Consider the following 21,278-nt stretch of genomic DNA (forward strand, 5'->3'; position numbering starts at 1 on the left):
AAGAACATTGTGTGTGTCTTATAGTTTCTGCACTCTTGCATTTCACATGTTGGATGTGAAACTCGCCTGCTCTGATGATGAACTGTCCTGGTTCACATGTGGAGTGTTGCTGTGCTGCCACACATGTGTCCACTGAGCCGTCCACACAGAAAAAACCCTCCAGAGGTTCACACTTGGTGTTTGCTGTGAAGGTACAGGATCTGATCTCTCTCAGTCCTGTTAGTCAATAACAAATTCTACATCACATCTACATACTGACCAACTCATCATTCCAGTGAAGAACAAACTTTACCTTCAGTACAGACGAGACACTTGAAACCATGTTTCTCTCGGTTCAATTTGTCCATGTAAGTTCCATCATCACAGACAGTGCAGGACGGAGATGGAAATTCTGTGCAATGAACATTGACTCTGAATCCTGTGAGAGAAATAAATAAATGACACATTTGAGTGACGTTTTACATCAAGACTCCTGACAGTTACTCTTATAAGAAAAAAGGTCAACATTTAAAATAGGCAGAATACATTTGATAGAATCAACATACAAGTGTCATGCTTATGTTCTTTTGTTTTATTTTGAAGGTGGTTTTCCGTTTTCATGTGTCCTGTGTTTTGAGTGACAGACGCTGGCAGGTGCGCGGCTGGGGATGATGGAGTGGCGGGTTCTTCCCATTGATAAGGAGCGTCTCTACCCGGAAGAACTCGCCAGAGTATTGCGTTTCCAGACCAGGTTGGCTGTCCTTTCGATCTCGCTCCTCGCCTTTGAATCACAACTGGATAATCCTTTGGATACTCCTGACGTTGTCAGCACTTTTATTTACTCAAGTGAGTCCTTTTGTCTTTTTGTTTTAGTTGCTGTTGGGACCCCGATCTCCAGAAGTGCCCTGCCTTCGCCCCGAGTGCCTGTTTTGTTTTTTTGTTCCTATTACGGACCGCTCTGGATCTATATAAGACTTTTTTTTCTGAATTTTTCCTCCGTGGATTATTTAGAAGATAGCTGGGAAGGGCGACAGGTCTTGATACCTTCACTTAAACTTAGCGTTACATTTACCGATGTCAATAAAATGAAAAGAGACTTTAATAAACCACAACATGTACCTGTGCTCCTTCCAGCTGGACACTCAACATCCTTATCCTTCAACAGTGGACACTGTGACGTCACTCCTTCAACATCCTTATCCTTGAGAGAAAAGATCATTTAATATCAGATGATTTTTGAGAATCTATCAGTGATAGTTTCGTAGATTCTTCCGCGTCTGACCGTTATAAACCTCCTTGTAGGTGGACAACGCATGCGCAAATGCGTGGTTGATTTCCAACCTCGTGTACTGTACTGACACTAATAGAATGTTTTTCCATCATATTTGTCCATCATGATGAGTGCCATGGATCATACATGAACACACATGTTTAATGATAAATATTTGTTACCAGAGAACAATTGTTTCAACTGTAATGAAGCATACATGTTTGATATTTACCAATTAGTGTTAAATATTAGCTATATTGATGTTTGAGATAAAATGGGGACCCTTGAAATAAAAAGAAAGACCCACACTGTTAAGTCTTTCTGTAGGTTTGTTTATTGGACATAATAAATCGTTTTAGCAACACTAGAGGGCAGCAGAGAGTACAAGTTGCTTTGCGTGCAGGTGGAGAGACAGGACGAGCTAATGAGATCACCTGTGCAGGTGAAGCTTCTGTCTACAGAGCATGACTACAGCCAAGGTAATGTTAAACTCTTCTGTTAAATTGTTCTCATTTGGAGAGAATATCTAAGGATTATGGACATAAACTTGCAGTGTGACTGCAGTTCACACTTTTAATGATGTCGTCGTTGTAAATCTAAAACGTCCCGAGAAAGTAGAATTCTAGTGTTTCTGATCCCATCATGCAGGGAATAGCAGGTTTGATATAAATGTACATGAATTGATTCATTAAAGATATTATTACATTTGTCTCTTTTAACATTAAGACTTCATCACAAAGTATCATTTCTGGAGATGATTTGACTTCAATGTTGACAACAGTTTATACTGAGTGGATCTAGTATAACACTGACAGACCCGGCTGCAGAAAAACATTTAAGGGGGGGCATTACATTTTTTCAGGGGGGCAAACTTTTCAACCTAAAAACGTATTGGCTTCAGGCTGAACAATGGCTCTGGGACGACTCGCACAGTGCAGAGAAATAATTCTCCCATTACTAAAAAGTGACGGTTGATCCCAAAATCTAAAAAAACAACTAACAACCAACAACAAAGTTTAGTGCTGTGTCCATGTATTAAACTAAAGCACCACAGCTTCACTTCTACTAAAACATAAGCACTGAAGTCAACCTGAACACTGGATTGAACATCAAATAAGTTTTCATCTCATTGAACAAAATCATGGTAGGTGTGATGTGTGATCTGTTTGATACTTGATGAAGCCCAGTTGCTGCACATTGGCGCACGCATTGACGCACATTCTTCTTCTGAGAGTTGTAACACAGCGTCTCTTAACTGTTGAGCATGGTCCCGTCGTCTCGCACCAACGTCCATCTCCTCACTTTCGCTCTTCACTTTCCCGTACATACCGGGGACGTTCGTTAGCAAAGTTCGTTGCTAATAACCGTTAGCTTCGCCTCAGGAGCAGGTCCGAAAAAGTCGCTTCTGACACCAATGTAACGTTTGGTCCTCCACACATGACCAGACGGTTGTCTTGCACAGATATTGTTTCTTTGTTCGCTGTACTCACAGAGAGGTTATTGTTTCGGCCACAACCAACGCCGCTCGTTCTTCACACCACTAGTTGAACGCGAAATCTCTCTAACAACAACTGCGCATGCGCACAGACTCACCTTCTTAAAGTGCCCGCAACATTAATGAACAGAACAAACAGGATCGTTACAATATATATACAGTATATACACACACACACACACACGTCTATACACATATACATATACACACACACGTCTATACACATACACACATATATATACACACACGTCTATACACATACACACATATACACACATATATATACACACACGTCTATACACATACACACATATACACACACACACGTCTATACACATACACACATATATAAACACACACACGTATATATATATACACACACACACACACACGTCTATACACATACACACATATACACACACGTCTATACACATACACACATATATATACACACACGTCTATACACACACATATATACACACACACACGTCTATACACATACACACATATATATACACACACACGTCTATACACATACACACACATATATACACACACACGTCTATACACATACACACATATATGTACACACATATAAACACACGTCTATACGCATTGACACACCCGCACGCATTGACGCACATTGACACACACACACGTATTGACGCACATTGACGCACATTGACACACACGTATTGACGCACATTGACACGCGCGCACGCATTGACACGCACGGGTCACCCAGTATTATACAGAGCACCCCCCGACGTCGGATTCAAACGACCCGGGTTACATTTGACGCGTCGCCCATCTCTTCGTTGCCTTGGTAACGTGACGTGTCGCTGTTTCATTTGGCTACCGTAATTCTACAACTATGAAGCTCATTTGAAATGTTTAATGTCAACAGTGTGATTCTAATCCTGATTGTGCTTAACGACCTCAAACCACTTTAAGGAGGTACAGAGTGAATATAAATCGGTAAAAATGCTTAATTTTAATTTTTTGGAGCTTGGATTGTTTGCGCATCGCGGAAGTCAAGAAGCTCTCGCGGATTAAAACATGCTTAAAAGGTCCTGTAAAAGTGACTATATTGTATATTTTTAGGTGTTTCAACTCCATAATGTTGACATTGTTTTATGAATGAGTAAAATAAAGTCTGTGCTATTTCGCTTGATCCTCTTTATAATCCGGTGCGCTTTTCTATGAAAATAGAAGCTTTCATTGAGATTGCGTTTATGGACATATGTTTTCTTTTTATTTAGCTGCGATTATGAGCGTCTACGTGACGTTTGTCAACATTAATCGCGAGTCTGCAGGGGTGACGTCACACATGCTAATCAACTGATCCTGCAGCGGTGACGTCACACCACAGGAATACAATGAGATATTGTGCTTGTTTGTTTAAAAGCGCCATGAATACAATAGTAGATGCGTGCTTGTATAAAGACCGAGTTAAGTTTAGTTTAAATTTAGCGTCAGCTAAAAAGTTTTCAAATTGCCGCATACGCAACTTCCGGATGATGACGTCACACTTGTTGACAAAGATCGATCGCATTTTATCCTCACGTTTGTGCATAACTTGACGGAATCAGGTGCGCGTCACTCGTCTATTGAGGTAAGATATCATTATTGCTTTAAGACTCAGAAATAATGTTTCATTGCGTGTAATGTAACTTTCTGTGGTGCGTTAACACGAGAGCTAGTTCGCTAAAACGTAGCTTTTTTAATTATAATGTAACTCACACACGTATTTTGTTTGTTATTTTGAAGGACGAAAATATATTTATATTCCAATAAAAAGTTTGCTATATTGGTGGGTCATGGTAGGCGATTTATTTTATTAATATTCAAGATTCTTAGCTACGGCACCTTCAACACATTCAACGCTTGTTAACCATACAACAGCACGAACGTTTAATCGGCGTGTTAAATAACAGATGCGGTGAACTCTGAGCCGCTGAAGCATCTGAACACCACGCGATAACAAAATATAAAGTGCAACTTACTTTCAAAACAAAGTGAAACAGTACAATATAAAATACTATCGAAAATATACACTTGAATAAAGTTATAAAACAATGCTTCAAGTTTCACACAAAAACTTAAATAGCTGCTTCGACACAACATTCATTTACACACAGCAATATAAACAATAATATAAACGTATTGTTTAGGCTCACCTAGGAGTGATAAGCGAGTGTATTCAGTAAAATTGCAGGAGCGTTGGCACACTTTACAGCTTAATGTGGACAAAACTGAAACTCTGGTGATTGCTCCTGATGATAAGATTCCATGGTTGAGTCAGTACTTGGGTGACTTAGGTCAGTCTGTCAAACTGAGCCTGAGAAACCTGGGTGTTGTATTTGATAAAGACATGTCTCTTGTTCAACACTGCAGAAAACTGACCAGAAACTGTTTCCTTCAACTGAGAAAAATCTCTAAACTTAGGAAAATGTTGTCACAACATGATCTGGAGCTTGTAATCCATGCGTTTGTTTCTTCTCGTCTGGACTATTGTAACGGTTTGTTTTCATGTCTTAACAAGAAGGAGCTGTCTCGTCTGCAGTTGATTCAGAACTCTGCAGCGAGAATTCTGACCCGCTCAAGTAGGAGAACTCACATTTCTCCGATCCTTAAAACTCTTCACTGGCTTCCAGTTTCTTTCAGGATCAACTTTAAAATTCTGGTTCTTACTTTCAGAGCTATTCATGGTCAGGCTCCTCCTTACATCACTGATCTGATCCAGCCTTACACCCCAGCTCGGTCTCTGAGGTCTGTGGATCAGAATCTACTGATGGTTCCACGCACACGGCTCAGGACCAGAGGAGAGAAATCTTTTCAGGCTGTTGCTCCTAAGCTTTGGAACAATCTTCCTCTCTCTTTGCGCTTGATGGAGTCTACTGACTCCTTTAAGAAACATCTTAAGACGTTTCTATTTGTTCAGGCTTTTCCTTGAATTTCTCGAACTTGTTGTTCTCGGTGTTGTCTTGATCTTTGAAGTATGTACTGTTTTGAGTATTGTTTTTGATTGTTAAAGCGCTTTGTGACCCTGGTCTCGAAAAGCGCTATATAAATAAATATTACTTACTTACTTACTTACTTACACGTGTCTCAGTCTCTGAGCCGCTGAAGCATCTGAACACCACGCGTCTCATCCGTGGAACGCAGGTAAAAAACAATGGCCGTCTTAAAGCGACAGTGTCTTGATGCGATACATGCATTGAAAAGTAATAAAACATAAAACACGAAAATAACAACTGGGTTTAATTATATACTTCCAGTGAAAATAATTGAAACATAAAACGACAAATAAACGGCTGGGTTACATTACTAAAAACTAAAGCCTGACAGAGGGGGAGTGGCGCGGGAATGAACTACCGTACTTACTGGCGCGCGCATGTACAGACAGCATATACATCTGTTGTTTTGAGCGAGCACCATAAACCGAATATACACAATAATCCATAGTGGTATTGGTTACAAGTGTCTACACGTGGTGTTCACTGCGCAGGTTAACTGTACCGCATTACAAGTAATAGAATGTAACTTAATGTTGGTGAACCACATAGCAATTCATCTACATTAGAAGTCTAAAAAGCGAATGGTAGTACAGTCACGGTGAATACAATTGTATAAATCGTTTAATTCATTTAAATATAAGTCAGCAGATGGAGAGACTTACCACAGTCTTTACCAATGGAAACATGGCGGTGGTCCATGAGGTCCAATTACTCTAGAAACTTCTGGATCATTTGAAATGGGCGGAGCATATTAAGATATTAACACTGAATATTGTTAAATTGACCCTTGACAGTGTTCATTCACTTTTTACACTGAATAAATAACACCTGGGTTTTAACTCTGGATATTGACAACAGCACTGCAGGGGGAGGAGCCACGTTTTACACCTGTTGTTGTTGTGTTACATCTGGAAGAGTTAAACCAGTCTATGAAATAGTTAAAATACATTAACACTTCCTTTTTGACACTTGGAAATTTACTGTGCACGAACGCACACATTAAACAAATGCGCACACCCACATAAAACAAACGCGCACGCACACATAAAACACACGCATGCGTACACGGACATGCACTGACAAACGCACACACACACGGTGACATGCACACATAAAACACACGCACGCACGCACACATAAAACAAACGCGGACGCACACATCAAAGAAACGCGCACGCACACCTAAAACACACGCATGCACACACAGACATGCACTGACACACGCCCACACACACGGTGACATGCACACATAAACACACGCACGCACGCACACATAAAACAAACGCGGACGCACACAAAACAAACGCGCACGCACACATTAAACACACGCATGCACACACAGACATGCACTGACACACGCACACACACACGGTGACATGCACACATAAAACACACACACGCACGCACACGCAGACACACACTGACACATGCGCACACACACCAGTGACATGCACACAAACGCATAACTACACATCACAAACAAACCTATATATATTTTTTTTAATCTGCGCTGTTGTGAAAGTGTGTTTCCCCTCTGGGGATGAATAAAGCTTTTCTATTCTATTCTATTCTAAAAAAAATCCGCGTTTGTTTTATGTGTTCGTGCGTGCGTGTGTTTTATGTTTGCATGTCACCGTGTGTGTGTGCGTTTGTCAGTGCATGTCTATGTATGCATGCGTGTGTTTTATGTGTGCGTGCGCGTTTGTTTTGTGTGCGTCCGCGTTTGTTTTATGTGTGCATGTCACCGTGTGTGTGTGCGTGTGTCAGTGCATGTCTGTGTGTGCATCCGTGTGTTTTGTGTGCGCGCGCGCATTTGTTTTATGTGTGCATGCGCGCATTTGTTTTATGTGTGCATGCGCGCATTTGTTTTATGTGTGCGTGCGCGCATTTGTTTCATGTGACATGCACACATAAAAACACACGCACGCACGCACACATAAAACAAACGCGGACGCACACAAAACACACGCATGCACACACAGACATGCACTGACACACGCACACACACGGTGACATGCACACATAAAACACACACACGCATGCACACACAGACATGCACTGACACACGCACACACACGGTGACATGCACACATAAAACACACACACGCACGCACACGCAGACACACACTGACACATGCGCACACACACCAATGACATGCACACAAACGCATAACTACACATCACAAACAAACCTATAAAACCCGCGTTTGTTTTATGTGTGCGTGCGTGCGTGTGTTTTATGTTTGCATGTCACCGTGTGTGTGTGCGTTTGTCAGTGCATGTCTGTGTATGCATGCGTGTGTTTTATGTGTGCGTGCGCGTTTGTTTTATGTGGGTGTGCGCATTTGTTTAATGTGTGCGTGCGTGTGTTGTGTGCGTGTGCATTTGTTTTATCTGTGCGCGCGCATTTGTTTTGTGTGCTCTTGCGCATTTGTTTTGTGTGCGCGTGCGCATTTCTTTAATATGTGCGTGCGCGCATTTGTTTTATGTGTGCGTGCGCGCATTTGTTTTATGTGACGTGCGCGCATTTGTGTTATGTGTGCATGCGCGCATTTGTGTTATGTGTGCATGCGCGCATTTGCTTTATGTGTGCATGCGCGCATTTGTTTTATGTGTGCATGCGCGCATTTGTTTTATGTGTGCGTGCGCGCATTTGTTTCATGTGACATGCACACATAAAACACACGCACGCACGCACACATAAAACAAACGCGGACGCACACAAAACACACGCATTATGTGTGCGTGCGTGCGTGTGTTTTATGTTTGCATGTCACCGTGTGTGTGTGCGTTTGTCAGTGCATGTCTGTGTATGCATGCGTGTGTTTTATGTGTGCGTGCGCGTTTGTTTAATGTGGGTGTGCGCATTTGTTTAATGTGTGCGTGCGTGTGTTGTGTGTTGACACGCGCAAGCATTGACGCACATTGTTTTGTGTGCGTCCGCGTTTGTTTTATGTGTGCATGTCACCGTGTGTGTGTGCGTGTGTCAGTGCATGTCTGTGTGTGCATCCGTGTGTTTTGTGTGCGCGCGCGCGCATTTGTTTTATGTGTGCATGCGCGCATTTGTTTTATGTGTGCATGCGCGCATTTGTTTTATGTGTGCGTGCGCGCATTTGTTTCATGTGACATGCACACATAAAACACACGCACGCACGCACACATAAAACAAACGCGGACGCACACAAAACACACGCATGCACACACAGAGATGCACTGACACACGCACACACACGGTGACATGCACACATAAAACACACACACGCATGCACACACAGACATGCACTGACACACGCACACACACGGTGACATGCACACATAAAACACAAACACGCACGCACACGCAGACACACACTGACACATGCGCACACACACCAATGACATGCACACAAACGCATAACTACAGATCACAAACAAACCTATAAAATCCGCGTTTGTTTTATGTGTGCGTGCGTGCGTGCGTGTGTTTTATGTTTGCATGTCACCGTGTGTGTGTGCGTTTGTCAGTGCATGTCTGTGTATGCATGCGTGTGTTTTATGTGTGCGTGCGCGTTTGTTTAATGTGGGTGTGCGCATTTGTTTAATGTGTGCGTGTGTGTGTTGTGTGCGTGTGCATTTGTTTTATCTGTGCGCGCGCATTTGTTTTGTGTGCTCTTGCGCATTTGTTTTGTGTGCGCGTGCGCATTTCTTTAATATGTGCGTGCGCGCATTTGTTTTATGTGTGCGTGCGCGCATTTGTTTTATGTGACGTGCGCGCATTTGTTTTATGTGTGCATGCGCGCATTTGCTTTATGTGTGCATGCGCGCATTTGTTTTATGTGTGCATGCGCGCATTTGTTTTATGTGTGCATGCGCGCATTTGTTTTATGTGTGCGTGCGCGCATTTGTTTCATGTGACATGCACACATAAAACACACGCACGCACGCACACATAAAACAAACGCGGACGCACACAAAACACACGCATGCACACACAGACATGCACTGACACACGCACACACACGGTGACATGCACACATAAAACACACACACGCACGCACACGCAGACACACACTGACACATGCGCACACACACCAATGACATGCACACAAACGCATAACTACACATCACAAACAAACCTATAAAACCCGCGTTTGTTTTATGTGTGCGTGCGTGCGTGTGTTTTATGTTTGCATGTCACCGTGTGTGTGTGCGTTTGTCAGTGCATGTCTGTGTATGCATGCGTGTGTTTTATGTGTGCGTGCGCGTTTGTTTAATGTGGGTGTGCGCATTTGTTTAATGTGTGCGTGCGTGTGTTGTGTGCGTGTGCATTTGTTTTATCTGTGCGCGCGCATTTGTTTTGTGTGCTCTTGCGCATTTGTTTTGTGTGCGCGTGCGCATTTCTTTAATATGTGCGTGCGCGCATTTGTTTTATGTGTGCGTGCGCGCATTTGTTTTATGTGACGTGCGCGCATTTGTTTTATGTGTGCATGCGCGCATTTGCTTTATGTGTGCATGCGCGCATTTGTTTTATGTGTGCATGCGCGCATTTGTTTTATGTGTGCGTGCGCGCATTTGTTTCATGTGTAATGCACACATAAAACACACGCACGCACGCACTCATAAAACAAACGCGGACGCACACAAAACACACGCATGCACACACAGACATGCACTGACACACTCACACACACGGTGACATGCACACATAAAACACACACACGCACGCACACGCAGACACACACTGACACATGCGCACACACACCAATGACATGCACACAAACGCATAACTACAGATCACAAACAAACCTATAAAATCCGCGTTTGTTTTATGTGTGCGTGCGTGCGTGTGTTTTATGTTTGCATGTCACCGTGTGTGTGTGCGTTTGTCAGTGCATGTCTGTGTATGCATGCGTGTGTTTTATGTGTGCGTGCGCGTTTGTTTAATGTGGGTGTGCGCATTTGTTTAATGTGTGCGTGCGTGTGTTGTGTGTTGACACGCGCAAGCATTGACGCACATTGACACACGCGCAAGCATTGACTCACATTGACACGCGCGCAAGCATTGACGCACATTGACACTCGCGCATATTGACGCACGCACACGCATTGACACGCACGGGCGCATTGACGCACATTGACACGCACGCGCGCATTGACGCACATTGACACGCGCGCAAGCATTGACGCACATTGACACGCGCGCAAGCATATTGACACACGCACACGCATTGACACGCACGCAAGCATTGACGCACATTGACACGCGCGCAAGCATTGACGCACATTGACACACGCGCGCATTGACACACATTGACACGCACATGACAATGGACGTGAGGTTCTGGTCTGCAGCCCACATCTGTGTATCGGATAGTCTGTCAAACATAAAAATGTAAACGGTTAGACTTTTATGATGCAATATACGAGGAACTAACTAAACATATACTGTACACACCTCCATGATGATTGCCTTTCTCAAGTGGCTTTGTATGTGCTGTTGGGTTTTGTCCATCTGTGCTGGTCTGAATTTGGTGACCTCACAAAAAGGGCAGTGAAAGAACAAGCAACACTGACGGCTGTGGAGTGAAGTACATCCTCAAACCTGGCTGATGTTTAACTGATCAGCCATTTATGAGATTAATGAAAGCTTTGACAGAAACTGTTTTCTATATCACAGACTAAGCTACACACACAGGCAAATGAAAACAGCCAGAAATATGTTATGTTCACTGAACACATCATTTATGAACACATTTTTCATGTTGTATAAAACTCAAACATTCTATTGAATGACTGAACAATCTACTTTAATATCCTCGTGTCCAATTAGTTCATATTCAACGTCTGCTATCTCTGGTCTGTTTATCTGGATTCTTGTCACGGGGGCAGCAGCTTCAGCAGAGAGGTCCATACTTTCTTCTCCCCAGTTACATCGTCCAGCTCTTTCTGGAGGACCCCCCTGTGTTTCCAGCCCAGTGGAGGAACATGCTTCTTCAGTGTGTTCTGGGTCTTCCCCGGGTTCTACCATCAGTGGAACATGTTCCACTTCATCGGACTTATTCTCAGATGAATAAATTGATCTAAGACAAGAAAAAAATAAGTCAGTTTAGATTAAAAAAAAAGCTCAAACTAATTGAAATTCTCACGGATGCTCCGTTGAATCCATACATTCATTCATTCCCACTGCCACCTCCTAATAAGAAATAATGATCGTTTCTCTGATGCACAAATACTGCAGTGCTGAAGATATTAAACCAAAATTGACATTCATTTTAATTGTACAAGTGATGACATTTGCAAAATTAATCAACATTACATTTAAACATTAAATCACTTTGATAAATGACTAAAAAACATTCTTACATACCTTCCTTCTTCTCTTGAACTCTTTTCCATCTGGTTAAGGAGAAAAATAATTCAAGGAAATGACTCCAGATAAACACAAATCAATATAATAATGTGATTTTTATGAATGCATTTGTTTTTTACCTCTTTTTCTTTTTTTATACCAATAAACTACAGAACATGTGATCAGTAGAACGATCACAGCAACAATAATTCCAGCCACTTCTCCTGGTGTCAAACCTTCTCGACATACAGAGTCAGAAGAAATAGTTCCTTCTCGTAGATATGTTGAACATCTACAAAGACAAGTGGAGACAGTTTAGAAGAAAACATCTGGAGCAAACATTTGTGAAGCTTCACTCACTGTTTGTGATCCTGACATGACGTGAACGTTCCATTTGAAAATGTTCCTTCACTGCAGGTTCCACACTCAGTGTCTGTGGAGGACGTTCCTGTGAAGAACATTGTGTGTGTCTTATAGTTTCTGCACTCTTGCATTTCACATGTTGGATGTGAAACTCGCCTGCTCTGATGATGAACTGTCCTGGTTCACATGTGGAGTGTTGCTGTGCTGCCACACATGTGTCCACTGAGCCGTCCACACAGAAAAAACCCTCCAGAGGTTCACACTTGGTGTTTGCTGTGAAGGTACAGGATCTGATCTCTCTCAGTCCTGTTAGTCAATAACAAATTCTACATCACATCTACATACTGACCAACTCATCATTCTAGTGAAGAACAAACTTTACCTTCAGTACAGACGAGACACTTGAAACCATGTTTCTCTCGGTTCAATTTGTCCATGTAAGTTCCATCATCACAGACAGTGCAGGACGGAGATGGAAATTCTGTGCAATGAACATTGACTCTGAATCCTGTGAGAGAAATAAATAAATGACACATTTGAGTGACGTTTTACATCAAGACTCCTGACAGTTACTCTTATAAGAAAAAAGGTCAACATTTAAAATAGGCAGAATACATTTGATAGAATCAACATACAAGTGTCATGCTTATGTTCTTTTGTTTTATTTTGAAGGTGGTTTTCCGTTTTCATGTGTCCTGTGTTTTGAGTGACAGACGCTGGCAGGTGCGCGGCTGGGGATGATGGAGTGGCGGGTTCTTCCCATTGATAAGGAGCGTCTCTACCCGGAAGAACTCGCCAGAGTATTGCGTTTCCAGACCAGGTTGGCTGTCCTTTCGATCTCGCTCCTCGCCTTTGAATCACAACTGGATAATCCTTTGGATACTCCTGACGTTGTCAGCACTTTTATTTACTCAAGTGAGTCCTTTTGTCTTTTTGTTTTAGTTGCTGTTGGGACCCCGATCTCCAGAAGTGCCCTGCCTTCGCCCCGAGTGCCTGTTTTGTTTTTTTGTTCCTATTACGGACCGCTCTGGATCTATATAAGACTTTTTTTTCTGAATTTTTCCTCCGTGGATTATTTAGAAGATAGCTGGGAAGGGCGACAGGTCTTGATACCTTCACTTAAACTTAGCGTTACATTTACCGATGTCAATAAAATGAAAAGAGACTTTAATAAACCACAACATGTACCTGTGCTCCTTCCAGCTGGACACTCAACATCCTTATCCTTCAACAGTGGACACTGTGACGTCACTCCTTCAACATCCTTATCCTTGAGAGAAAAGATCATTTAATATCAGATGATTTTTGAGAATCTATCAGTGATAGTTTCGTAGATTCTTCCGCGTCTGACCGTTATAAACCTCCTTGTAGGTGGACAACGCATGCGCAAATGCGTGGTTGATTTCCAACCTCGTGTACTGTACTGACACTAATAGAATGTTTTTCCATCATATTTGTCCATCATGATGAGTGCCATGGATCATACATGAACACACATGTTTAATGATAAATATTTGTTACCAGAGAACAATTGTTTCAACTGTAATGAAGCATACATGTTTGATATTTACCAATTAGTGTTAAATATTAGCTATATTGATGTTTGAGATAAAATGGGGACCCTTGAAATAAAAAGAAAGACCCACACTGTTAAGTCTTTCTGTAGGTTTGTTTATTGGACATAATAAATCGTTTTAGCAACACTAGAGGGCAGCAGAGAGTACAAGTTGCTTTGCGTGCAGGTGGAGAGACAGGACGAGCTAATGAGATCACCTGTGCAGGTGAAGCTTCTGTCTACAGAGCATGACTACAGCCAAGGTAATGTTAAACTCTTCTGTTAAATTGTTCTCATTTGGAGAGAATATCTAAGGATTATGGACATAAACTTGCAGTGTGACTGCAGTTCACACTTTTAATGATGTCGTCGTTGTAAATCTAAAACGTCCCGAGAAAGTAGAATTCTAGTGTTTCTGATCCCATCATGCAGGGAATAGCAGGTTTGATATAAATGTACATGAATTGATTCATTAAAGATCTTATTACATTTGTCTCTTTTAACATTAAGACTTCATCACAAAGTATCATTTCTGGAGATGATTTGACTTCAATGTTGACAACAGTTTATACTGAGTGGATCTAGTATAACACTGACAGACCCGGCTGCAGAAAAACATTTAAGGGGGGGCATTACATTTTTTCAGGGGGGCAAACTTTTCAACCTAAAAACGTATTGGCTTCAGGCTGAACAATGGCTCTGGGACGACTCGCACAGTGCAGAGAAATAATTCTCCCATTACTAAAAAGTGACGGTTGATCCCAAAATCTAAAAAAACAACTAACAACCAACAACAAAGTTTAGTGCTGTGTCCATGTATTAAACTAAAGCACCACAGCTTCACTTCTACTAAAACATAAGCACTGAAGTCAACCTGAACACTGGATTGAACATCAAATAAGTTTTCATCTCATTGAACAAAATCATGGTAGGTGTGATGTGTGATCTGTTTGATACTTGATGAAGCCCAGTTGCTGCACATTGGCGCACGCATTGACGCACATTCTTCTTCTGAGAGTTGTAACACAGCGTCTCTTAACTGTTGAGCATGGTCCCGTCGTCTCGCACCAACGTCCATCTCCTCACTTTCGCTCTTCACTTTCCCGTACATACCGGGGACGTTCGTTAGCAAAGTTCGTTGCTAATAACCGTTAGCTTCGCCTCAGGAGCAGGTCCGAAAAAGTCGCTTCTGACACCAATGTAACGTTTGGTCCTCCACACATGACCAGACGGTTGTCTTGCACAGATATTGTTTCTTTGTTCGCTGTACTCACAGAGAGGTTATTGTTTCGGCCACAACCAACGCCGCTCGTTCTTCACACCACTAGTTGAACGCGAAATCTCTCTAACAACAACTGCGCATGCGCACAGACTCACCTTCTTAAAGTGCCCGCAACATTAATGAACAGAACAAACAGGATCGTTACAATATATATACAGTATATACACACACACACACACACACACACCGTCTATACACATACACACATATACATATACACACACACGTCTATACACATACACACATATATATACACACACGTCTATACACATACACACATATACACACATATATATACACACACGTCTATACACATACACACATATACACACACACACGTCTATACACATACACACATATACACACATATATATACACACACACGTCTATACACATACACACATATATAAACACACACACGTATATATATATACACACACACACACACACACACACGTCTATACACATACACACATATACACACACGTCTATACACATACACACATATATATACACACGTCTATACACACACATATATACACACACACACGTCTATACACATACACACATATATATACACACACACGTCTATACACATACACACACATATATACACACACACGTCTATACACATACACACATATATGTACACACATATAAACACACGTCTATACGCATTGACACACCCGCACGCATTGACGCACATTGACACACACACACACGTATTGACGCACATTGACGCACATTGACACACACGTATTGACGCACATTGACACGCGCGCACGCATTGACACGCACGGGTCACCCAGTATTATACAGAGCACCCCCCGACGTCGGATTCAAACGACCCGGGTTACATTTGACGCGTCGCCCATCTCTTCGTTGCCTTGGTAACGTGACGTGTCGCTGTTTCATTTGGCTACCGTAATTCTACAACTATGAAGCTCATTTGAAATGTTTAATGTCAACAGTGTGATTCTAATCCTGATTGTGCTTAACGACCTCAAACCACTTTAAGGAGGTACAGAGTGAATATAAATCGGTAAAAATGCTTAATTTTAATTTTTTGGAGCTTGGATTGTTTACGCATCGCGGAAGTCAAGAAGCTCTCGCGGATTAAAACATGCTTAAAAGGTCCTGTAAAAGTGACTATATTGTATATTTTTAGGTGTTTCAACTCCATAATGTTGACATTGTTTTATGAATGAGTAAAATAAAGTCTGTGCTATTTCGCTTGATCCTCTTTATAATCCGGTGCGCTTTTCTATGAAAATAGAAGCTTTCATTGAGATTGCGTTTATGGACATATGTTTTCTTTTTATTTAGCTGCGATTATGAGCGTCTACGTGACGTTTGTCAACATTAATCGCGAGTCTGCAGGGGTGACGTCACACATGCTAATCAACTGATCCTGCAGCGGTGACGTCACACCACAGGAATACAATGAGATATTGTGCTTGTTTGTTTAAAAGCGCCATGAATACAATAGTAGATGCGTGCTTGTATAAAGACCGAGTTAAGTTTAGTTTAAATTTAGCGTCAGCTAAAAAGTTTTCAAATTGCCGCATACGCAACTTCCGGATGATGACGTCACACTTGTTGACAAAGATCGATCGCATTTTATCCTCACGTTTGTGCATAACTTGACGGAATCAGGTGCGCGTCACTCGTCTATTGAGGTAAGATATCATTATTGCTTTAAGACTCAGAAATAATGTTTCATTGCGTGTAATGTAACTTTCTGTGGTGCGTTAACACGAGAGCTAGTTCGCTAAAACGTAGCTTTTTTAATTATAATGTAACTCACACACGTATTTTGTTTGTTATTTTGAAGGACGAAAATATATTTATATTCCAATAAAAAGTTTGCTATATTGGTGGGTCATGGTAGGCGATTTATTTTATTAATATTCAAGATTCTTAGCTACGGCACCTTCAACACATTCAACGCTTGTTAACCATACAACAGCACGAACGTTTAATCGGCGTGTTAAATAACAGATGCGGTGAACTCTGAGCCGCTGAAGCATCTGAACACCACGCGATAACAAAATATAAAGTGCAACTTACTTTCAAAACAAAGTGAAACAGTACAATATAAAATACTATCGAAAATATACACTTGAATAAAGTTATAAAACAATGCTTCAAGTTTCACACAAAAACTTAAATAGCTGCTTCGACACAACATTCATTTACACACAGCAATATAAACAATAATATAAACGTATTGTTTAGGCTCACCTAGGAGTGATAAGCGAGTGTATTCAGTAAAATTGCAGGAGCGTTGGCACACTTTACAGCTTAATGTGGACAAAACTGAAACTCTGGTGATTGCTCCTGATGATAAGATTCCATGGTTGAGTCAGTACTTGGGTGACTTAGGTCAGTCTGTCAAACTGAGCCTGAGAAACCTGGGTGTTGTATTTGATAAAGACATGTCTCTTGTTCAACACTGCAGAAAACTGACCAGAAAGTGTTTCCTTCAACTGAGAAAAATCTCTAAACTTAGGAAAATGTTGTCACAACATGATCTGGAGCTTGTAATCCATGCGTTTGTTTCTTCTCGTCTGGACTATTGTAACGGTTTGTTTTCATGTCTTAACAAGAAGGAGCTGTCTCGTCTGCAGTTGATTCAGAACTCTGCAGCGAGAATTCTGACCCGCTCAAGTAGGAGAACTCACATTTCTCCGATCCTTAAAACTCTTCACTGGCTTCCAGTTTCTTTCAGGATCAACTTTAAAATTCTGGTTCTTACTTTCAGAGCTATTCATGGTCAGGCTCCTCCTTACATCACTGATCTGATCCAGCCTTACACCCCAGCTCGGTCTCTGAGGTCTGTGGATCAGAATCTACTGATGGTTCCACGCACACGGCTCAGGACCAGAGGAGAGAAATCTTTTCAGGCTGTTGCTCCTAAGCTTTGGAACAATCTTCCTCTCTCTTTGCGCTTGATGGAGTCTACTGACTCCTTTAAGAAACATCTTAAGACGTTTCTATTTGTTCAGGCTTTTCCTTGAATTTCTCGAACTTGTTGTTCTCGGTGTTGTCTTGATCTTTGAAGTATGTACTGTTTTGAGTATTGTTTTTGATTGTTAAAGCGCTTTGTGACCCTGGTCTCGAAAAGCGCTATATAAATAAATATTACTTACTTACTTACTTACTTACACGTGTCTCAGTCTCTGAGCCGCTGAAGCATCTGAACACCACGCGTCTCATCCGTGGAACGCAGGTAAAAAACAATGGCCGTCTTAAAGCGACAGTGTCTTGATGCGATACATGCATTGAAAAGTAATAAAACATAAAACACGAAAATAACAACTGGGTTTAATTATATACTTCCAGTGAAAATAATTGAAACATAAAACGACAAATAAACGGCTGGGTTACATTACTAAAAACTAAAGCCTGACAGAGGGGGAGTGGCGCGGGAATGAACTACCGTACTTACTGGCGCGCGCATGTACAGACAGCATATACATCTGTTGTTTTGAGCGAGCACCATAAACCGAATATACACAATAATCCATAGTGGTATTGGTTACAAGTGTCTACACGTGGTGTTCACTGCGCAGGTTAACTGTACCGCATTACAAGTAATAGAATGTAACTTAATGTTGGTGAACCACATAGCAATTCATCTACATTAGAAGTCTAAAAAGCGAATGGTAGTACAGTCACGGTGAATACAATTGTATAAATCGTTTAATTCATTTAAATATAAGTCAGCAGATGGAGAGACTTACCACAGTCTTTACCAATGGAAACATGGCGGTGGTCCATGAGGTCCAATTACTCTAGAAACTTCTGGATCATTTGAAATGGGCGGAGCATATTAAGATATTAACACTGAATATTGTTAAATTGACCCTTGACAGTGTTCATTCACTTTTTACACTGAATAAATAACACCTGGGTTTTAACTCTGGATATTGACAACAGCACTGCAGGGGGAGGAGCCACGTTTTACACCTGTTGTTGTTGTGTTACATCTGGAAGAGTTAAACCAGTCTATGAAATAGTTAAAATACATTAACACTTCCTTTTTGACACTTGGAAATTTACTGTGCACGAACGCACACATTAAACAAATGCGCACACCCACATAAAACAAACGCGCACGCACACATAAAACACACGCATGCGTACACGGACATGCACTGACAAACGCACACACACACGGTGACATGCACACATAAAACACACGCACGCACGCACACATAAAACAAACGCGGACGCACACATCAAAGAAACGCGCACGCACACCTAAAACACACGCATGCACACACAGACATGCACTGACACACGCCCACACACACGGTGACATGCACACATAAACACACGCACGCACGCACACATAAAACAAACGCGGACGCACACAAAACAAACGCGCACGCACACATTAAACACACGCATGCACACACAGACATGCACTGACACACGCACACACACACGGTGACATGCACACATAAAACACACACACGCACGCACACGCAGACACACACTGACACATGCGCACACACACCAGTGACATGCACACAAACGCATAACTACACATCACAAACAAACCTATATATATATTTTTTTAATCTGCGCTGTTGTGAAAGTGTGTTTCCCCTCTGGGGATGAATAAAGCTTTTCTATTCTATTCTATTCTAAAAAAAATCCGCGTTTGTTTTATGTGTTCGTGCGTGCGTGTGTTTTATGTTTGCATGTCACCGTGTGTGTGTGCGTTTGTCAGTGCATGTCTATGTATGCATGCGTGTGTTTTATGTGTGCGTGCGCGTTTGTTTTGTGTGCGTCCGCGTTTGTTTTATGTGTGCATGTCACCGTGTGTGTGTGCGTGTGTCAGTGCATGTCTGTGTGTGCATCCGTGTGTTTTGTGTGCGCGCGCGCGCATTTGTTTTATGTGTGCATGCGCGCATTTGTTTTATGTGTGCATGCGCGCATTTGTTTTATGTGTGCGTGCGCGCATTTGTTTCATGTGACATGCACACATAAAACACACGCACGCACGCACACATAAAACAAACGCGGACGCACACAAAACACACGCATGCACACACAGACATGCACTGACACACGCACACACACGGTGACATGCACACATAAAACACACACACGCATGCACACACAGACATGCACTGACACACGCACACACACGGTGACATGCACACATAAAACACACACACGCACGCACACGCAGACACACACTGACACATGCGCACACACACCAATGACATGCACACAAACGCATAACTACAGATCACAAACAAACCTATAAAATCCGCGTTTGTTTTATGTGTGCGTGCGTGTGTTTTATGTTTGCATGTCACCGTGTGTGTGTGCGTTTGTCAGTGCATGTCTGTGTATGCATGCGTGTGTTTTATGTGTGCGTGCGCGTTTGTTTTATGTGGGTGTGCGCATTTGTTTAATGTGTGCGTGCGTGTGTTGTGTGCGTGTGCATTTGTTTTATCTGTGCGCGCGCATTTGTTTTGTGTGCTCTTGCGCATTTGTTTTGTGTGCGCGTGCGCATTTCTTTAATATGTGCGTGCGCGCATTTGTTTTATGTGTGCGTGCGCGCATTTGTTTTATGTGACGTGCGCGCATTTGTTTTATGTGTGCATGCGCGCATTTGCTCTATGTGTGCATGCGCGCATTTGTTTTATGTGTGCATGCGCGCATTTGTTTTATGTGTGCATGCGCGCATTTGTTTTATGTGTGCGTGCGCGCATTTGTTTCATGTGACATGCACACATAAAACACACGCACGCACGCACACATAAAACAAACGCGGACGCACACAAAACACACGCATGCACACACAGACATGCACTGACACACGCACACACACGGTGACATGCACACAAACGCATAACTACACATCACAAACAAACCTATTAAACCCGCGTTTGTTTTATGTGTGCGTGCGTGCGTGTGTTTTATGTTTGCATGTCACCGTGTGTGTGTGCGTTTGTCAGTGCAT

This window comes from Callionymus lyra, unplaced genomic scaffold, assembly GCF_982586985.1.
Source record: "Callionymus lyra unplaced genomic scaffold, fCalLyr1.hap1.1 HAP1_SCAFFOLD_25, whole genome shotgun sequence".
Taxonomy (NCBI): Eukaryota; Metazoa; Chordata; class Actinopteri; order Syngnathiformes; family Callionymidae; genus Callionymus; species Callionymus lyra.